Source organism: Danio rerio, chromosome 10 (assembly GCF_052040795.2).
Source record: "Danio rerio strain M-AB ecotype USA chromosome 10, GRCz13ab, whole genome shotgun sequence".
Classification (NCBI taxonomy): Eukaryota; Metazoa; Chordata; class Actinopteri; order Cypriniformes; family Danionidae; genus Danio; species Danio rerio.
Window position 1 is genome coordinate 13,469,533 of NC_141030.1, and position 18,203 is coordinate 13,487,735.

Genomic DNA, 18,203 nt, shown 5'->3' on the forward strand with positions numbered 1-18,203 from the left:
CAGAATGTAATAAAACCAGATCCAGCCATAAAATGCATCATTCTTTTTTGTTTTAGACAACATTTCATGCACTGTTAAACATGTTAAAGCAAGTTGCAAGTGAAAATCTATGTCTCTGACTGAGTTTGCATTACTGTGATTTGACCTCTCTGCTGGCTGAGATAAGCTCATTTTCAACGTCCAATTCAGAATGTAATAAAACCAGATCCAGCCATAAAATGCATCATTCTTTTTTGTTTTAGACAACATTTCATGCACTGTTAAACATGTTAAAGCAAGTTGCAAGTGAAAATCTATGTCTCTGACTGAGTTTGCATTACTGTGGTTTGACCTCTCTGCTGGCTGAGATAAGCTCATTTTCAACGTCCAATTCAGAATGTAATAAAACCAGATCCAGCCATAAAATGCATCATTCTTTTTTGTTTTAGACAACATTTCATGCACTGTTAAACATGTTAAAGCAAGTTGCAAGTGAAAATCTATGTCTCTGACTGAGTTTGCATTACTGTGATTTGACCTATCTGCTGGCTGAGATAAGCTCATTTTCAACGTCCAATTTAGAAAGTGATAAAAACAGATCCAGCCATAAAATGCATCATTCTTTTTTGTTTTAGACAACATTTCATGCACTGTTAAACATGTTAAAGCAAGTTGCAAGTGAAAATCTATGTCTCTGACTGAGTTTGCATTATTGTGATTTGACCTCTCTGCTGGCTGAGATAAGCTCATTTTCAACGTCCAATTCAGAATGTAATAAAACCAGATCCAGCTATAAAATGCATCATTCTTTTTTGTTTTAGACAACATTTCATGCACTGTTAAACATGTTAAAGCAAGTTGCAAGTGAAAATCTATGTCTCTGACTGAGTTTGCATTACTGTGATTTGACCTATCTGCTGGCTGAGATAAGCTCATTTTCAACGTCCAATTTAGAAAGTGATAAAAACAGATCCAGCCATAAAATGCATCATTCCTTTTTGTTTTAGACAACATTTCATGCACTGTTAAACATGTTAAAGCAAGTTGCAAGTGAAAATCTATGTCTCTGACTGAGTTTGCATTACTGTGATTTGACCTCTCTGCTGGCTGAGATAAGCTCATTTTCAACGTCCAATTCAGAAAGTGATAAAAACAGATCCAGCCATAAAATGCATCATTCTTTTTTGTTTTAGACAACATTTCATGCACTGTTAAACATGTTAAAGCAAGTTGCAAGTGAAAATCTATGTCTCTGACTGAGTTTGCATTACTGTGATTTGACCTCTCTGCTGGCTGAGATAAGCTCATTTTCAACGTCCAATTCAGAATGTAATAAAACCTGATCCAGCTATAAAATGCATCATTCTTTTTTGTTTTAGACAACATTTCATGCACTGTTAAACATGTTAAAGCAAGTTGCAAGTGAAAATCTATGTCTCTGACTGAGTTTGCATTACTGTGATTTGACCTCTCTGCTGGCTGAGATAAGCTCATTTTCAACGTCCAATTCAGAATATAATAAAACCTGATCCAGCTATAAAATGCATCATTTTTTTTGTTTTAGACAACATTTCATGCACTGTTAAACATGTTAAAGCAAGTTGCAAGTGAAAATCTATGTCTCTGACTGAGTTTGCATTACTGTGATTTGACCTCTCTGCTGGCTGAGATAAGCTCATTTTCAACGTCCATTTCAGAATGTAATAAAACCAGATCCAGCTATAAAATGCATCATTCTTTTTTGTTTTAGACAACATTTCATGCACTGTTAAACATGTTAAAGCAAGTTGCAAGTGAAAATCTATGTCTCTGACTGAGTTTGCATTACTGTGATTTGACCTCTCTGCTGGCTGAGATAAGCTCATTTTCAACGTCCAATTCAGAATGTAATAAAACTTTTGATCCAGCTATAAAATGCATCATTCTTTTTTGTTTTAGACAACATTTCATGCACTGTTAAACATGTTAAAGCAAGTTGCAAGTGAAAATCTATGTCTCTGACTGAGTTTGCATTACTGTGATTTGACCTCTCTGCTGGCTGAGATAAGCTCATTTTCAACGTCCAATTCAGAATGTAATAAAACCAGATCCAGCCATAAAATGCATCATTCTTTTTTGTTTTAGACAACATTTCATGCACTGTTAAACATGTTAAAGCAAGTTGCAAGTGAAAATCTATGTCTCTGACTGAGTTTGCATTACTGTGATTTGACCTCTCTGCTGGCTGAGATAAGCTCATTTTCAACGTCCAATTCAGAAAGTGATAAAAACAGATCCAGCCATAAAATGCATCATTCTTTTTTGTTTTAGACAACATTTCATGCACTGTTAAACATGTTAAAGCAAGTTGCAAGTGAAAATCTATGTCTCTGACTGAGTTTGCATTACTGTGATTTGACCTCTCTGCTGGCTGAGATAAGCTCATTTTCAACGTCCAATTCAGAATGTAATAAAACCAGATCCAGCCATAAAATGCATCATTCTTTTTTGTTTTAGACAACATTTCATGCACTGTTAAACATGTTAAAGCAAGTTGCAAGTGAAAATCTATGTCTCTGACTGAGTTTGCATTACTGTGATTTGACCTCTCTGCTGGCTGAGATAAGCTCATTTTCAACGTCCAATTCAGAATATAATAAAACCTGATCCAGCTATAAAATGCATCATTTTTTTTTGTTTTAGACAACATTTCATGCACTGTTAAACATGTTAAAGCAAGTTGCAAGTGAAAATCTATGTCTCTGACTGAGTTTGCATTACTGTGATTTGACCTCTCTGCTGGCTGAGATAAGCTCATTTTCAACGTCCAATTCAGAATGTAATAAAACCAGATCCAGCCATAAAATGCATCATTCTTTTTTGTTTTAGACAACATTTCATGCACTGTTAAACATGTTAAAGCAAGTTGCAAGTGAAAATCTATGTCTCTGACTGAGTTTACATTACTGTGATTTGACCTCTCTGCTGGCTGAGATAAGCTCATTTTCAACGTCCAATTCAGAATGTAATAAAACCAGATCCAGCCATAAAATGCATCATTCTTTTTTGTTTTAGACAACATTTCATGCACTGTTAAACATGTTAAAGCAAGTTGCAAGTGAAAATCTATGTCTCTGACTGAGTTTGCATTACTGTGATTTGACCTCTCTGCTGGCTGAGATAAGCTCATTTTCAACGTCCAATTCAGAATGTAATAAAACCTGATCCAGCCATAAAATGCATCATTCTTTTTTGTTTTAGACAACATTTCATGCACTGTTAAACATGTTAAAGCAAGTTGCAAGTGAAAATCTATGTCTCTGACTGAGTTTGCATTACTGTGATTTGACCTCTCTGCTGGCTGAGATAAGCTCATTTTCAACGTCCAATTCAGAAAGTGATAAAAACAGATCCAGCCATAAAATGCATCATTCTTTTTTGTTTTAGACAACATTTCATGCACTGTTAAACATGTTAAAGCAAGTTGCAAGTGAAAATCTATGTCTCTGACTGAGTTTGCATTACTGTGATTTGACCTCTCTGCTGGCTGAGATAAGCTCATTTTCAACGTCCAATTCAGAATGTAATAAAACCAGATCCAGCCATAAAATGCATCATTCTTTTTTGTTTTAGACAACATTTCATGCACTGTTAAACATGTTAAAGCAAGTTGCAAGTGAAAATCTATGTCTCTGACTGAGTTTGCATTACTGTGATTTGACCTCTCTGCTGGCTGAGATAAGCTAATTTTCAACGTCCAATTCAGAATGTAATAAAACCTGATCCAGCCATAAAATGCATCATTCTTTTTTGTTTTAGACAACATTTCATGCACTGTTAAACATGTTAAAGCAAGTTGCAAGTGAAAATCTATGTCTCTGACTGAGTTTGCATTACTGTGATTTGACCTCTCTGCTGGCTGAGATAAGCTCATTTTTAACGTCCAATGCAGAATGTAATAAAACCAGATCCAGCCATAAAATGCATCATTCTTTTTTGTTTTAGACAACATTTCATGCACTGTTAAACATGTTAAAGCAAGTTGCAAGTGAAAATCTATGTCTCTGACTGAGTTTGCATTACTGTGGTTTGACCTCTCTGCTGGCTGAGATAAGCTCATTTTCAACGTCCAATTCAGAATGTAATAAAACCAGATCCAGCCATAAAATGCATCATTCTTTTTTGTTTTAGACAACATTTCATGCACTGTTAAACATGTTAAAGCAAGTTGCAAGTGAAAATCTATGTCTCTGACTGAGTTTGCATTACTGTGATTTGACCTATCTGCTGGCTGAGATAAGCTCATTTTCAACGTCCAATTTAGAAAGTGATAAAAACAGATCCAGCCATAAAATGCATCATTCTTTTTTGTTTTAGACAACATTTCATGCACTGTTAAACATGTTAAAGCAAGTTGCAAGTGAAAATCTATGTCTCTGACTGAGTTTGCATTATTGTAATTTGACCTCTCTGCTGGCTGAGATAAGCTCATTTTCAACGTCCAATTCAGAATGCAATAAAACCAGATCCAGCTATAAAATGCATCATTCTTTTTTGTTTTAGACAACATTTCATGCACTGTTAAACATGTTAAAGCAAGTTGCAAGTGAAAATCTATGTCTCTGACTGAGTTTGCATTACTGTGATTTGACCTCTCTGCTGGCTGAGATAAGCTCATTTTCAACGTCCAATTCAGAATGTAATAAAACCAGATCCAGCCATAAAATGCATCATTCTTTTTTGTTTTAGACAACATTTCATGCACTGTTAAACATGTTAAAGCAAGTTGCAAGTGAAAATCTATGTCTCTGACTGAGTTTGCATTACTGTGATTTGACCTCTCTGCTTGCTGAGATAAGCTCATTTTCAACGACCAATTCAGAATGTAATAAAACCTGATCCAGCTATAAAATGCATCATTCTTTTTTGTTTTAGACAACATTTCATGCACTGTTAAACATGTTAAAGCAAGTTGCAAGTGAAAATCTATGTCTCTGACTGAGTTTGCATTACTGTGATTTGACCTCTCTGCTGGCTGAGATAAGCTCATTTTCAACGTCCAATTCAGAATGTAATAAAACCAGATCCAGCCATAAAATGCATCATTCTTTTTTGTTTTAGACAACATTTCATGCACTGTTAAACATGTTAAAGCAAGTTGCAAGTGAAAATCTATGTCTCTGACTGAGTTTGCATTACTGTGATTTGACCTCTCTGCTGGCTGAGATAAGCTCATTTTAAACGTCCAATTCAAAATGTAATAAAACCAGATCCAGCCATAAAATGCATCATTCTTTTTTGTTTTAGACAACATTTCATGCACTGTTAAACATGTTAAAGCAAGTTGCAAGTGAAAATCTATGTCTCTGACTGAGTTTGCATTACTGTGATTTGACCTCTCTGCTGGCTGAGATAAGCTCATTTTCAACGTCCAATTCAGAAAGTGATAAAAAGAGATCCAGCCATAAAATGCATCATTCTTTTTTGTTTTAGACAACATTTCATGCACTGTTAAACATGTTAAAGCAAGTTGCAAGTGAAAATCTATGTCTCTGACTGAGTTTGCATTACTGTGATTTGACCTCTCTGCTGGCTGAGATAAGCTCATTTTCAACGTCCAATTCAGAACGTAATAAAACCAGATCCAGCCATAAAATGCATCATTCTTTTTTGTTTTAGACAACATTTCATGCACTGTTAAACATGTTAGAGCAAGTTGCAAGTGAAAATCTATGTCTCTGACTGAGTTTGCATTACTGTGATTTGACCTCTCTGCTGGCTGAGATAAGCTCATTTTCAACGTCCAATTCAGAATGTAATAAAACCAGATCCAGCCATAAAATGCATCATTCTTTTTTGTTTTAGACAACATTTCATGCACTGTTAAACATGTTAAAGCAAGTTGCAAGTGAAAATCTATGTCTCTGACTGAGTTTGCATTACTGTGATTTGACCTCTCTGCTGGCTGAGATAAGCTCATTTTCAACGTCCAATTCAGAATGTAATAAAACCAGATCTAGCTATAAAATGCATCATTCTTTTTTGTTTCAGACAACATTTCATGCACTGTTAAACATGTTAAAGCAAGTTGCAAGTGAAAATCTATGTCTCTGACTGAGTTTGCATTACTGTGATTTGACCTCTCTGCTGGCTGAGATAAGCTCATTTTCAACGTCCAATTCAGAATGTAATAAAACCAGATCCAGCCATAAAATGCATCATTCTTTTTTGTTTTAGACAACATTTCATGCACTGTTAAACATGTTAAAGCAAGTTGCAAGTGAAAATCTATGTCTCTGACTGAGTTTGCATTACTGTGATTTGACCTCTCTGCTGGCTGAGATAAGCTCATTTTCAACGTCCAATTCAGAATGTAATAAAACCAGATCCAGCCATAAAATGCATCATTCTTTTTTGTTTTAGACAACATTTCATGCACTGTTAAACATGTTAAAGCAAGTTGCAAGTGAAAATCTATGTCTCTGACTGAGTTTGCATTACTGTGGTTTGACCTCTCTGCTGGCTGAGATAAGCTCATTTTCAACGTCCAATTCAGAATGTAATAAAACCAGATCCAGCCATAAAATGCATCATTCTTTTTTGTTTTAGACAACATTTCATGCACTGTTAAACATGTTAAAGCAAGTTGCAAGTGAAAATCTATGTCTCTGACTGAGTTTGCATTACTGTGATTTGACCTATCTGCTGGCTGAGATAAGCTCATTTTCAACGTCCAATTTAGAAAGTGATAAAAACAGATCCAGCCATAAAATGCATCATTCTTTTTTGTTTTAGACAACATTTCATGCACTGTTAAACATGTTAAAGCAAGTTGCAAGTGAAAATCTATGTCTCTGACTGAGTTTGCATTATTGTGATTTGACCTCTCTGCTGGCTGAGATAAGCTCATTTTCAACGTCCAATTCAGAATGTAATAAAACCAGATCCAGCTATAAAATGCATCATTCTTTTTTGTTTTAGACAACATTTCATGCACTGTTAAACATGTTAAAGCAAGTTGCAAGTGAAAATCTATGTCTCTGACTGAGTTTGCATTACTGTGATTTGACCTCTCTGCTGGCTGAGATAAGCTCATTTTCAACGTCCAATTCAGAATGTAATAAAACCAGATCCAGCCATAAAATGCATCATTCTTTTTTGTTTTAGACAACATTTCATGCACTGTTAAACATGTTAAAGCAAGTTGCAAGTGAAAATCTATGTCTCTGACTGAGTTTGCATTACTGTGATTTGACCTCTCTGCTGGCTGAGATAAGCTCATTTTCAACGTCCAATTCAGAATGTAATAAAACCAGATCCAGCCATAAAATGCATCATTCTTTTTTGTTTTAGACAACATTTCATGCACTGTTAAACATGTTAAAGCAAGTTGCAAGTGAAAATCTATGTCTCTGACTGAGTTTGCATTACTGTGATTTGACCTCTCTGCTGGCTGAGATAAGCTCATTTTCAACGTCCAATTCAGAATGTAATAAAACCAGATCCAGCCATAAAATGCATCATTCTTTTTTGTTTTAGACAACATTTCATGCACTGTTAAACATGTTAAAGCAAGTTGCAAGTGAAAATCTATGTCTCTGACTGAGTTTGCATTACTGTGATTTGACCTCTCTGCTGGCTGAGATAAGCTCATTTTCAACGTCCAATTCAGAATGTAATAAAACCAGATCCAGCCATAAAATGCATCATTCTTTTTTGTTTTAGACAACATTTCATGCACTGTTAAACATGTTAAAGCAAGTTGCAAGTGAAAATCTATGTCTCTGACTGAGTTTGCATTACTGTGATTTGACCTCTCTGCTGGCTGAGATAAGCTCATTTTCAACGTCCAATTCAGAAAGTGATAAAAACAGATCCAGCCATAAAATGCATCATTCTTTTTTGTTTTAGACAACATTTCATGCACTGTTAAACATGTTAAAGCAAGTTGCAAGTGAAAATCTATGTCTCTGACTGAGTTTGCATTACTGTGATTTGACCTCTCTGCTGGCTGAGATATGCTCATTTTCAACGTCCAATTTAGAAAGTGATAAAACCAGATCCAGCCATAAAATGCATCATTCTTTTTTGTTTTAGACAACATTTCATGCACTGTTAAACATGTTAAAGCAAGTTGCAAGTGAAAATCTATGTCTCTGACTGAGTTTGCATTACTGTGATTTGACCTCTCTGCTGGCTGAGATAAGCTCATTTTCAACATCCAATTCAGAATGTAATAAAACCAGATCCAGCCATAAAATGCATCATTCTTTTTTGTTTTAGACAACATTTCATGCACTGTTAAACATGTTAAAGCAAGTTGCAAGTGAAAATCTATGTCTCTGACTGAGTTTGCATAACTGTGATTTGACCTATCTGCTGGCTGAGATAAGCTCATTTTCAACGTCCAATTTAGAAAGTGATGAAAACAGATCCAGCCATAAAATGCATCATTCTTTTTTGTTTTAGACAACATTTCATGCACTGTTAAACATGTTAAAGCAAGTTGCAAGTGAAAATCTATGTCTCTGACTGAGTTTGCATTACTGTGATTTGACATTTCTGCTGGCTGAGATAAGCTCATTTTCAACGTCCAATTCAGAATGTAATAAAACCAGATCCAGCCATAAAATGCATCATTCTTTTTTGTTTTAGACAACATTTCATGCACTGTTAAACATGTTAAAGCAAGTTGCAAGTGAAAATCTATGTCTCTGACTGAGTTTGCATTACTGTGATTTGACCTCTCTGCTGGCTGAGATAAGCTCATTTTCAACGTCCAATTCAGAATGTAATAAAACCAGATCCAGCCATAAAATGCATCATTCTTTTTTGTTTTAGACAACATTTCATGCACTGTTAAACATGTTAAAGCAAGTTGCAAGTGAAAATCTATGTCTCTGACTGAGTTTGCATTACTGTGATTTGACCTCTCTGCTGGCTGAGATAAGCTCATTTTCAACGTCCAATTCAGAATGTAATAAAACCAGATCCAGCCATAAAATGCATCATTCTTTTTTGTTTTAGACAACATTTCATGCACTGTTAAACATGTTAAAGCAAGTTGCAAGTGAAAATCTATGTCTCTGACTGAGTTTGCATTACTGTGATTTGACCTCTCTGCTGGCTGAGATAAGCTCATTTTCAACGTCCAATTCAGAAAGTGATAAAAACAGATCCAGCCATAAAATGCATCATTCTTTTTTGTTTTAGACAACATTTCATGCACTGTTAAACATGTTAAAGCAAGTTGCAAGTGAAAATCTATGTCTCTGACTGAGTTTGCATTACTGTGATTTGACCTCTCTGCTGGCTGAGATATGCTCATTTTCAACGTCCAATTTAGAAAGTGATAAAACCAGATCCAGCCATAAAATGCATCATTCTTTTTTGTTTTAGACAACATTTCATGCACTGTTAAACATGTTAAAGCAAGTTGCAAGTGAAAATCTATGTCTCTGACTGAGTTTGCATTACTGTGATTTGACCTCTCTGCTGGCTGAGATAAGCTCATTTTCAACATCCAATTCAGAATGTAATAAAACCAGATCCAGCCATAAAATGCATCATTCTTTTTTGTTTTAGACAACATTTCATGCACTGTTAAACATGTTAAAGCAAGTTGCAAGTGAAAATCTATGTCTCTGACTGAGTTTGCATAACTGTGATTTGACCTATCTGCTGGCTGAGATAAGCTCATTTTCAACGTCCAATTTAGAAAGTGATGAAAACAGATCCAGCCATAAAATGCATCATTCTTTTTTGTTTTAGACAACATTTCATGCACTGTTAAACATGTTAAAGCAAGTTGCAAGTGAAAATCTATGTCTCTGACTGAGTTTGCATTACTGTGATTTGACCTCTCTGCTGGCTGAGATAAGCTCATTTTCAACGACCAATTCAGAATGTAATAAAACCTGATCCAGCTATAAAATGCATCATTCTTTTTTGTTTTAGACAACATTTCATGCACTGTTAAACATGTTAAAGCAAGTTGCAAGTGAAAATCTATGTCTCTAACTGAGTTTGCATTACTGTGATTTGACCTCTCTGCTGGCTGAGATAAGCTCATTTTCAACGTCCAATTCAGAATGTAATAAAACCAGATCCAGCCATAAAATGCATCATTCTTTTTTGTTTTAGACAACATTTCATGCACTGTTAAACATGTTAAAGCAAGTTGCAAGTGAAAATCTATGTCTCTGACTGAGTTTGCATTACTGTGATTTGACCTCTCTGCTGGCTGAGATAAGCTCATTTTCAACGTCCAATTCAGAATGTAATAAAACCTGATCCAGCTATAAAATGCATCATTCTTTTTTGTTTTAGACAACATTTCATGCACTGTTAAACATGTTAAAGCAAGTTGCAAGTGAAAATCTATGTCTCTGACTGAGTTTGCATTACTGTGATTTGACCTCTCTGCTGGCTGAGATAAGCTCATTTTCAACGTCCAATTCAGAATGTAATAAAACCAGATCCAGCCATAAAATGCATCATTCTTTTTTGTTTTAGACAACATTTCATGCACTGTTAAACATGTTAAAGCAAGTTGCAAGTGAAAATCTATGTCTCTGACTGAGTTTGCATTACTGTGATTTGACCTCTCTGCTGGCTGAGATAAGCTCATTTTCAACGTCCAATTAAGAATGTAATAAAACCAGATCCAGCCATAAAATGCATAATTCTTTTTTGTTTTAGACAACATTTCATGCACTGTTAAACATGTTAAAGCAAGTTGCAAGTGAAAATCTATGTCTCTGACTGAGTTTGCATTACTGTGATTTGACCTCTCTGCTGGCTGAGATAAGCTCATTTTCAACGTCCAATTCAGAATGTAATAAAACCAGATCCAGCCATAAAATGCATCATTCTTTTTTGTTTTAGACAACATTTCATGCACTGTTAAACATGTTAAAGCAAGTTGCAAGTGAAAATCTATGTCTCTGACTGAGTTTGCATTACTGTGATTTGACCTCTCTGCTGGCTGAGATAAGCTCATTTTCAACGTCCAATTCAAAATGTAATAAAACCAGATCCAGCCATAAAATGCATCATTCTTTTTTGTTTTAGACAACATTTCATGCACTGTTAAACATGTTAAAGCAAGTTGCAAGTGAAAATCTATGTCTCTGACTGAGTTTGCATTACTGTGATTTGACCTCTCTGCTGGCTGAGATAAGCTCATTTTCAACGTCCAATTCAGAAAGTGATAAAAACAGATCCAGCCATAAAATGCATCATTCTTTTTTGTTTTAGACAACATTTCATGCACTGTTAAACATGTTAAAGCAAGTTGCAAGTGAAAATCTATGTCTCTGACTGAGTTTGCATTACTGTGATTTGACCTCTCTGCTGGCTGAGATAAGCTCATTTTCAACGTCCAATTCAGAACGTAATAAAACCAGATCCAGCCATAAAATGCATCATTCTTTTTTGTTTTAGACAACATTTCATGCACTGTTAAACATGTTAAAGCAAGTTGCAAGTGAAAATCTATGTCTCTGACTGAGTTTGCATTACTGTGATTTGACCTCTCTGCTGGCTGAGATAAGCTCATTTTCAACGTCCAATTCAGAATGTAATAAAACCAGATCCAGCCATAAAATGCATCATTCTTTTTTGTTTTAGACAACATTTCATGCACTGTTAAACATGTTAAAGCAAGTTGCAAGTGAAAATCTATGTCTCTGACTGAGTTTGCATTACTGTGATTTGACCTCTCTGCTGGCTGAGATAAGCTCATTTTCAACGTCCAATTCAGAATGTAATAAAACCAGATCTAGCTATAAAATGCATCATTCTTTTTTGTTTCAGACAACATTTCATGCACTGTTAAACATGTTAAAGCAAGTTGCAAGTGAAAATCTATGTCTCTGACTGAGTTTGCATTACTGTGATTTGACCTCTCTGCTGGCTGAGATAAGCTCATTTTCAACGTCCAATTAAGAATGTAATAAAACCAGATCCAGCCATAAAATGCATCATTCTTTTTTGTTTTAGACAACATTTCATGCACTGTTAAACATGTTAAAGCAAGTTGCAAGTGAAAATCTATGTCTCTGACTGAGTTTGCATTACTGTGATTTGACCTCTCTGCTGGCTGAGATAAGCTCATTTTCAACGTCCAATTCAGAATGTAATAAAACCAGATCCAGCCATAAAATGCATCATTCTTTTTTGTTTTAGACAACATTTCATGCACTGTTAAACATGTTAAAGCAAGTTGCAAGTGAAAATCTATGTCTCTGACTGAGTTTGCATTACTGTGGTTTGACCTCTCTGCTGGCTGAGATAAGCTCATTTTCAACGTCCAATTCAGAATGTAATAAAACCAGATCCAGCCATAAAATGCATCATTCTTTTTTGTTTTAGACAACATTTCATGCACTGTTAAACATGTTAAAGCAAGTTGCAAGTGAAAATCTATGTCTCTGACTGAGTTTGCATTACTGTGATTTGACCTATCTGCTGGCTGAGATAAGCTCATTTTCAACGTCCAATTTAGAAAGTGATAAAAACAGATCCAGCCATAAAATGCATCATTCCTTTTTGTTTTAGACAACATTTCATGCACTGTTAAACATGTTAAAGCAAGTTGCAAGTGAAAATCTATGTCTCTGACTGAGTTTGCATTACTGTGATTTGACCTCTCTGCTGGCTGAGATAAGCTCATTTTCAACGTCCAATTCAGAAAGTGATAAAAACAGATCCAGCCATAAAATGCATCATTCTTTTTTGTTTTAGACAACATTTCATGCACTGTTAAACATGTTAAAGCAAGTTGCAAGTGAAAATCTATGTCTCTGACTGAGTTTGCATTACTGTGATTTGACCTCTCTGCTGGCTGAGATAAGCTCATTTTCAACGTCCAATTCAGAATGTAATAAAACCTGATCCAGCTATAAAATGCATCATTTTTTTTTGTTTTAGACAACATTTCATGCACTGTTAAACATGTTAAAGCAAGTTGCAAGTGAAAATCTATGTCTCTGACTGAGTTTGCATTACTGTGATTTGACCTCTCTGCTGGCTGAGATAAGCTCATTTTCAACGTCCAATTCAGAATGTAATAAAACCAGATCCAGCCATAAAATGCATCATTCTTTTTTGTTTTAGACAACATTTCATGCACTGTTAAACATGTTAAAGCAAGTTGCAAGTGAAAATCTATGTCTCTGACTGAGTTTGCATTACTGTGATTTGACCTCTCTGCTGGCTGAGATAAGCTCATTTTCAACGTCCAATTCAGAATGTAATAAAACCAGATCCAGCCATAAAATGCATCATTCTTTTTTGTTTTAGACAACATTTCATGCACTGTTAAACATGTTAAAGCAAGTTGCAAGTGAAAATCTATGTCTCTGACTGAGTTTGCATTACTGTGATTTGACCTCTCTGCTGGCTGAGATAAGCTCATTTTCAACGTCCAATTCAAAATGTAATAAAACCAGATCCAGCCATAAAATGCATCATTCTTTTTTGTTTTAGACAACATTTCATGCACTGTTAAACATGTTAAAGCAAGTTGCAAGTGAAAATCTATGTCTCTGACTGAGTTTGCATTACTGTGATTTGACCTCTCTGCTGGCTGAGATAAGCTCATTTTCAACGTCCAATTCAGAAAGTGATAAAAACAGATCCAGCCATAAAATGCATCATTCTTTTTTGTTTTAGACAACATTTCATGCACTGTTAAACATGTTAAAGCAAGTTGCAAGTGAAAATCTATGTCTCTGACTGAGTTTGCATTACTGTGATTTGACCTCTCTGCTGGCTGAGATAAGCTCATTTTCAACGTCCAATTCAGAACGTAATAAAACCAGATCCAGCCATAAAATGCATCATTCTTTTTTGTTTTAGACAACATTTCATGCACTGTTAAACATGTTAAAGCAAGTTGCAAGTGAAAATCTATGTCTCTGACTGAGTTTGCATTACTGTGATTTGACCTCTCTGCTGGCTGAGATAAGCTCATTTTCAACGTCCAATTCAGAATGTAATAAAACCAGATCCAGCCATAAAATGCATCATTCTTTTTTGTTTTAGACAACATTTCATGCACTGTTAAACATGTTAAAGCAAGTTGCAAGTGAAAATCTATGTCTCTGACTGAGTTTGCATTACTGTGATTTGACCTCTCTGCTGGCTGAGATAAGCTCATTTTCAACGTCCAATTCAGAATGTAATAAAACCAGATCTAGCTATAAAATGCATCATTCTTTTTTGTTTCAGACAACATTTCATGCACTGTTAAACATGTTAAAGCAAGTTGCAAGTGAAAATCTATGTCTCTGACTGAGTTTGCATTACTGTGATTTGACCTCTCTGCTGGCTGAGATAAGCTCATTTTCAACGTCCAATTAAGAATGTAATAAAACCAGATCCAGCCATAAAATGCATCATTCTTTTTTGTTTTAGACAACATTTCATGCACTGTTAAACATGTTAAAGCAAGTTGCAAGTGAAAATCTATGTCTCTGACTGAGTTTGCATTACTGTGATTTGACCTCTCTGCTGGCTGAGATAAGCTCATTTTCAACGTCCAATTCAGAATGTAATAAAACCAGATCCAGCCATAAAATGCATCATTCTTTTTTGTTTTAGACAACATTTCATGCACTGTTAAACATGTTAAAGCAAGTTGCAAGTGAAAATCTATGTCTCTGACTGAGTTTGCATTACTGTGATTTGACCTATCTGCTGGCTGAGATAAGCTCATTTTCAACGTCCAATTTAGAAAGTGATAAAAACAGATCCAGCCATAAAATGCATCATTCCTTTTTGTTTTAGACAACATTTCATGCACTGTTAAACATGTTAAAGCAAGTTGCAAGTGAAAATCTATGTCTCTGACTGAGTTTGCATTACTGTGATTTGACCTCTCTGCTGGCTGAGATAAGCTCATTTTCAACGTCCAATTCAGAAAGTGATAAAAACAGATCCAGCCATAAAATGCATCATTCTTTTTTGTTTTAGACAACATTTCATGCACTGTTAAACATGTTAAAGCAAGTTGCAAGTGAAAATCTATGTCTCTGACTGAGTTTGCATTACTGTGATTTGACCTCTCTGCTGGCTGAGATAAGCTCATTTTCAACGTCCAATTCAGAATGTAATAAAACCTGATCCAGCTATAAAATGCATCATTCTTTTTTGTTTTAGACAACATTTCATGCACTGTTAAACATGTTAAAGCAAGTTGCAAGTGAAAATCTATGTCTCTGACTGAGTTTGCATTACTGTGATTTGACCTCTCTGCTGGCTGAGATAAGCTCATTTTCAACGTCCAATTCAGAATATAATAAAACCTGATCCAGCTATAAAATGCATCATTTTTTTTGTTTTAGACAACATTTCATGCACTGTTAAACATGTTAAAGCAAGTTGCAAGTGAAAATCTATGTCTCTGACTGAGTTTGCATTACTGTGATTTGACCTCTCTGCTGGCTGAGATAAGCTCATTTTCAACGTCCATTTCAGAATGTAATAAAACCAGATCCAGCTATAAAATGCATCATTCTTTTTTGTTTTAGACAACATTTCATGCACTGTTAAACATGTTAAAGCAAGTTGCAAGTGAAAATCTATGTCTCTGACTGAGTTTGCATTACTGTGATTTGACCTCTCTGCTGGCTGAGATAAGCTCATTTTCAACGTCCAATTCAGAATGTAATAAAACTTTTGATCCAGCTATAAAATGCATCATTCTTTTTTGTTTTAGACAACATTTCATGCACTGTTAAACATGTTAAAGCAAGTTGCAAGTGAAAATCTATGTCTCTGACTGAGTTTGCATTACTGTGATTTGACCTCTCTGCTGGCTGAGATAAGCTCATTTTCAACGTCCAATTCAGAATGTAATAAAACCAGATCCAGCCATAAAATGCATCATTCTTTTTTGTTTTAGACAACATTTCATGCACTGTTAAACATGTTAAAGCAAGTTGCAAGTGAAAATCTATGTCTCTGACTGAGTTTGCATTACTGTGATTTGACCTCTCTGCTGGCTGAGATAAGCTCATTTTCAACGTCCAATTCAGAAAGTGATAAAAACAGATCCAGCCATAAAATGCATCATTCTTTTTTGTTTTAGACAACATTTCATGCACTGTTAAACATGTTAAAGCAAGTTGCAAGTGAAAATCTATGTCTCTGACTGAGTTTGCATTACTGTGATTTGACCTCTCTGCTGGCTGAGATAAGCTCATTTTCAACGTCCAATTCAGAATGTAATAAAACCAGATCCAGCCATAAAATGCATCATTCTTTTTTGTTTTAGACAACATTTCATGCACTGTTAAACATGTTAAAGCAAGTTGCAAGTGAAAATCTATGTCTCTGACTGAGTTTGCATTACTGTGATTTGACCTCTCTGCTGGCTGAGATAAGCTCATTTTCAACGTCCAATTCAGAATATAATAAAACCTGATCCAGCTATAAAATGCATCATTTTTTTTTGTTTTAGACAACATTTCATGCACTGTTAAACATGTTAAAGCAAGTTGCAAGTGAAAATCTATGTCTCTGACTGAGTTTGCATTACTGTGATTTGACCTCTCTGCTGGCTGAGATAAGCTCATTTTCAACGTCCAATTCAGAATGTAATAAAACCAGATCCAGCCATAAAATGCATCATTCTTTTTTGTTTTAGACAACATTTCATGCACTGTTAAACATGTTAAAGCAAGTTGCAAGTGAAAATCTATGTCTCTGACTGAGTTTACATTACTGTGATTTGACCTCTCTGCTGGCTGAGATAAGCTCATTTTCAACGTCCAATTCAGAATATAATAAAACCTGATCCAGCTATAAAATGCATCATTTTTTTTTGTTTTAGACAACATTTCATGCACTGTTAAACATGTTAAAGCAAGTTGCAAGTGAAAATCTATGTCTCTGACTGAGTTTGCATTACTGTGATTTGACCTCTCTGCTGGCTGAGATAAGCTCATTTTCAACGTCCAATTCAGAATGTAATAAAACCAGATCCAGCCATAAAATGCATCATTCTTTTTTGTTTTAGACAACATTTCATGCACTGTTAAACATGTTAAAGCAAGTTGCAAGTGAAAATCTATGTCTCTGACTGAGTTTACATTACTGTGATTTGACCTCTCTGCTGGCTGAGATAAGCTCATTTTCAACGTCCAATTCAGAATGTAATAAAACCAGATCCAGCCATAAAATGCATCATTCTTTTTTGTTTTAGACAACATTTCATGCACTGTTAAACATGTTAAAGCAAGTTGCAAGTGAAAATCTATGTCTCTGACTGAGTTTGCATTACTGTGATTTGACCTCTCTGCTGGCTGAGATAAGCTCATTTTCAACGTCCAATTCAGAATATAATAAAACCTGATCCAGCTATAAAATGCATCATTTTTTTTGTTTTAGACAACATTTCATGCACTGTTAAACATGTTAAAGCAAGTTGCAAGTGAAAATCTATGTCTCTGACTGAGTTTGCATTACTGTGATTTGACCTCTCTGCTGGCTGAGATAAGCTCATTTTCAACGTCCATTTCAGAATGTAATAAAACCAGATCCAGCTATAAAATGCATCATTCTTTTTTGTTTTAGACAACATTTCATGCACTGTTAAACATGTTAAAGCAAGTTGCAAGTGAAAATCTATGTCTCTGACTGAGTTTGCATTACTGTGATTTGACCTCTCTGCTGGCTGAGATAAGCTCATTTTCAACGTCCAATTCAGAATGTAATAAAACTTTTGATCCAGCTATAAAATGCATCATTCTTTTTTGTTTTAGACAACATTTCATGCACTGTTAAACATGTTAAAGCAAGTTGCAAGTGAAAATCTATGTCTCTGACTGAGTTTGCATTACTGTGATTTGACCTCTCTGCTGGCTGAGATAAGCTCATTTTCAACGTCCAATTCAGAATGTAATAAAACCAGATCCAGCCATAAAATGCATCATTCTTTTTTGTTTTAGACAACATTTCATGCACTGTTAAACATGTTAAAGCAAGTTGCAAGTGAAAATCTATGTCTCTGACTGAGTTTGCATTACTGTGATTTGACCTCTCTGCTGGCTGAGATAAGCTCATTTTCAACGTCCAATTCAGAAAGTGATAAAAACAGATCCAGCCATAAAATGCATCATTCTTTTTTGTTTTAGACAACATTTCATGCACTGTTAAACATGTTAAAGCAAGTTGCAAGTGAAAATCTATGTCTCTGACTGAGTTTGCATTACTGTGATTTGACCTCTCTGCTGGCT

The 18,203-nt window shown here is 35.1% G+C and overlaps 1 long non-coding RNA gene across 1 annotated transcript in view; it reads right to left on the bottom strand.

Moving 5' to 3' along the window:
* Nucleotides 1-426: 426 nt before the first annotated feature.
* The window catches only part of LOC147841986 (uncharacterized), a 43,410-nt gene continuing 25,633 nt past the window's right edge, over nt 427-18,203 (bottom strand). The window contains exons 4-5 of the long non-coding RNA XR_015500864.1: nt 6,099-7,016; nt 427-703 (exon numbers count right to left, since the gene is read on the bottom strand). This is a non-coding gene — a long non-coding RNA (uncharacterized LOC147841986). The remainder of the gene's footprint in view (nt 704-6,098; nt 7,017-18,203) is intronic.